We start from the raw sequence: 4,550 nt of genomic DNA, 5'->3' as shown, positions 1-4,550 counted from the left end.
GGGGTGCTGTTAAAGTTAGCACTGAATCTATCTGCTAGAATGTTGGCAATATCAGTTGGGTCTGTGGTTTTTGTGGCGTTGTGCTGTAACTCAGAGCAGATGTTGGTGATGCCATCGAGATTCTTGACATAGCTATAGAATGCTTTGTGGTTTTCCGTAAAATTAGTGGTGATTTTTGTTTTCGTAGCTAGCTTTGGAGAAATCTTATAAGGGATCTCAGCTTCTTACTGAGGCTGACCAGGGAGCTCCTCCACTCATGGGATTTTACTCTCTTTTGCAACAGTTTCTTCCTTCTGTTGTACAGTTTTTTTATGGCAGGGGACCACCAGATTGGCTTCCTTTTTTTGGAGGATAGCATCTTGGTTCTGTTTGGGATACCACAATCCATGCACTCGTGTAAGTGCTTGTAGAGTGCATTTGTGTAGGATTCAGCAGTTGTAACTGTATTGTCCATCTGCATGGATGTCATGAAGTTCACCACTTCTGTCTTAAGAATCATGAAGTTGGCTTTGGAGAAATTTTTTTAGCATTGTTTCCTTAATGGGGGTGGGGGCGGGATGTGGATATCAAGGGTGATTAGCTTATGGTCGGATCAGACCAACGAGGAGTTGACTTCAGGTGTGGAACACCACTCACTCATGTTGGTAATGACTAGGTCTAGGATATTTTTGCCCCTGGTGGGGGTGTGGATAAGTTGATCCATGGCACTGGAGTTTATTAATTCCAGAAACCGTTGTGCTAAGGAGTTGGTACACGAGTAGTTTTCCCAGTTTATGGTGGGGTAGTTGAAGTTGCTCCTTATTAGGGTGTTTGGTTGAACCCTAATATTTTCCAGTATATCAAGAAAAGAGGAGTGGGAATCCTGGGGCATGGTGGGGGATCTGTAGCAAGCTACAATTTGGATTGCAGTTTTGCCCAGAGTTAGTTGCACTTGGATAACCTCGGATGCATTATGCTGAGCAACTAGCCTGGAGATGTGGATATCCTTAATGAATATGGACATACCTCCGCGTTTGATGTTTCCGTCCAGGTTACATGGCTGGGGGGAAAAAAAATATATATATATATATATATATATATATATATATAAAAAAATATATGTAGGGGTGTGTGTGTGTGTGTGTGTGTGTGTGTGTGTGTGTGTATATATATATATATATATATATATATATATATATATATATATATATATATATATATATATATATCCTGCCTTCTATATAGGAATGACGACAAGAAGGCTTAGAGACAGGATACAAGAACATCTTTATGCCATTAAGAAAACAAATCCCAAAAATGCACTGTCTAAACATATTACAGAGTATACAGAACACAAATTTGTTTTTAGGGTGCTACAAAAAAGATTTTTAAATAAGAGAAGAGGTGATCTAGAAAGTCTAGAATTAGACTGGATTTTCAGATTTCAGGCACAAAAACATCCGGGCCTGAATAGTTATGTTAGTATTAGATCACACTTAAAGAAACGAAAATATCATTGATTAAAGAATATTATTAAGTATATATCACAAATATATATCAAATGATATGCACCCACATTCTTAGACGGTTTTGTTTTAGGATCAAAGTAGACGGAATAATAATATTTGTCCTTCATCTTTATGTACTTCACATAATTCATTTTTGTATATGGATGAAGAGATATTATGTAGTGCTAGTTGAAATGGTACAGGATATAATAATATAATATATGGAATATATGCACCATTTTAAAGTTTGAAGTTTGATATGGAATATATATGTTTTTCTGTTTATTTAGCTACCTATGTATTCATTTCATAAGCATAAATTTTCATGACAACATAGAGAAATAATTCTATATATATAACTTTTTATAAAAAATTTTTGGTACACATAATTTTGATACATACATACTTTGTGGCATATATTCTGGTGATATATGGTAGATGCACATAATTAATATTTGATATCTGATATCAATTGATTTCTTATGCATGATTTTTTATGCATAACTATATATGTTATATATTTAATTTTGTTTTATATTATAATTAATTCATGCAATTCATGCAATTTATGCATTTTATTTAACGTATGATAGAATTATTACATAGAATCTATTTATTTATTTAACTACGAAAGACATATTAAATATTAAATAATAATAATAAATATTAAATAATAAATATTAAATATTAAATATGAACTAAACACCTACTATTTAATACCATCTTCATATTGACCAGAATTGGATTTATTGGTGAATAACAATTTGTACATGTTTTACATTCATAGAATATATTTTATATTATTTTGTATTTTTATTTATTTAATCATATTGATTGACATCACATTAATTATTTATTAACCATCAATATTAATGAAGAATATTATAAATAATAATATGTTTACATAGCATATCATATAAATTACAACACTTCATTTAATGGATATATTGCTGCAATATTGATGTGAAAATGGTTTTAGATGGTTTTAAACAAATTCAAAAACCAGTATTGAATATATAAAAAATATGTTTTTTATCAATGTTGCTATAAACTCATGACGGTTTGGACATTTTGTTTTATGTTGTTTTTTGTTGCAATATATGGTTTATTGATCATGATATGTCACCCTGCTTCATATGCCGTTTATTAAATGGGCAGTTCTCTAAGGTTTTAAAAGTTCTTAGCAGTTTTTAACAGTTTTAATAACAAGTTACAAGATTTAATAGTGCAAAATGCTTATATTGCTTCACACGTCTATAGCTTTAAGTATACTAATGTTATATTGGTTAATTGATTTAATTGATTGATTTAATTGACTCATTTGTATTAATTAGTTTAAGTAATTACCAGGACATTGTATATATAGAGAGTGAATTTATTAATGTTTTATATTCATCTGAAGAAGCGTGCAGTTGGAAGCACGCGAAAGCGCTCATTTTATGTAAATAAAATTTGTTTCTACTCTTCACCACGATCTACAATTTCTTTCATCTTGTGTGTATATATATATATATATATATATATATATATATATATATATATATACACACCTATATACATTTTTTATATATGTAATATATATAAATAGGACGTGCTGGAGGGATAGATTTATCACTCAGAGACTCCCTATGCTGTGGAATAAAATCCCGATCCATGTGAGGCAGAGCACCTCGCTGGCTCTGTTCAAGAGAAATCTTGACCTGTGGATGGGAGATCGTAGGTTTATCCCAGGAATCATCACTGCTGGACAGAGGCACAACAAACTAATGGGCACAGTATTTTTTTCATATAAGGGGTGGCGTAAGCCACAAAAATTTGGGCTAGGCTTATAAATGCCTTAGGGCAGATAGCCTAGTATAAACCTATGAACCTATATATATATATATATATATATATATATATATATATATATATATATATATATATATATATATATATATATATATATATATATATATATATATATATATATAGCTAGAGTATTTATGTTTAGTTATCTGGGTTGGAAGCTGTTAAGGTCTCTTCATAAATATGGTTGACCTAGTCTGGGGGGGGTGGTGAAACCAAACCCTCAGTCCTTTAAGTTGAGGGTATCATCCAGAAAAGCACAGGATGGGGGGAAAAGTAAGGTCCGTGTAGTTTTTTAGGAGGGGTCTAAAGTAACCTTCATGGTTGCCTTTATGATGCCATCTGTGGACTGCTCCTGCTTCTGACCCCTCTGGAAAGAAGGGGATCCCTTCAGAGTGTGTTTTTTGTCTAAGGTAGCTGAGATGGGCCAGGAGAATGAATGGACAGCTTATGACCATAACTTTATGATCATCAGATTGAAGTGGCAAAAACCATGGAGAAAAAAATGGCTAGAGGAAAGACGGGCTCAGAAGATAAGCAAACTTGTATATTTGTTGTGTGTCATGATGGTGTGCATTGTAATTGATTTGCATGTATTCCTGACTGTCAAACTTTTCTGATTTTTTTTTTACTCAGTACTGATTGGTCAAAAAGATGATCCCAGCAAAGGACTCATGGGGAGGGCCCTGACAAAGATCAGTTTATATGGTAAGAAAGTGTATATTTATGAGTAAGTACCCTAATGTAGTTGTACTTTCTTGATATTCTGCTGCATTTTATCATTCTTAATAAAAGAAGTCCTTCACTATGATAATGGTACTGGATGTAGAAATCTTTCATCTTCCAACTTTCCTTTGATGTCCTTCAAGGATGCATCTGCAGTCCTAACAAATGGGTTGTCCTGCCTCAGGCAGCCCTTCGGTCGGCCGGATTCCAAAGTCTGGGTCTGGCCTCAGCTGATGTCGCACTTCACCCGACGTCACTGCTGCTGTCAATTGGGTATAAAGGCATCAGCCGACGCCATTTTCCTCAGTCTTTCTTGCTGCGCGGTGCCCGAAGCAGAAGCTGTTCGCAAGTGCCGGTCAGTCAGATCCAGAGATTTCTACTACCGAAGACTTCTAAAAAGCTAAGTACCCCGTTGGGGACTCTTTCTTGCCTCAGCCGATGTCAGAAAAAGTAAATAATTGTTTAACTTGTGGGAAACAAATACCTCAT

At 33.8% G+C, this 4,550-nt stretch overlaps 1 long non-coding RNA gene across 1 annotated transcript in view; it reads left to right on the top strand.

Moving 5' to 3' along the window:
- Positions 1-4,035, top strand: part of LOC122805363 — a 248,195-nt gene extending 244,160 nt beyond the window's left edge. The window contains exon 3 of the long non-coding RNA XR_006365359.1: positions 3,972-4,035. This is a non-coding gene — a long non-coding RNA (uncharacterized LOC122805363). The remainder of the gene's footprint in view (positions 1-3,971) is intronic.
- Positions 4,036-4,550: the final 515 nt, after the last annotated feature.

This window comes from Protopterus annectens, chromosome 6.part1 (genome assembly GCF_019279795.1).
Source record: "Protopterus annectens isolate FY-2018-M chromosome 6.part1, PAN1.0, whole genome shotgun sequence".
In the NCBI taxonomy this organism is placed as follows: Eukaryota; Metazoa; Chordata; order Ceratodontiformes; family Protopteridae; genus Protopterus; species Protopterus annectens.
This window is presented reverse-complemented; position numbering and strand designations above follow the sequence as displayed.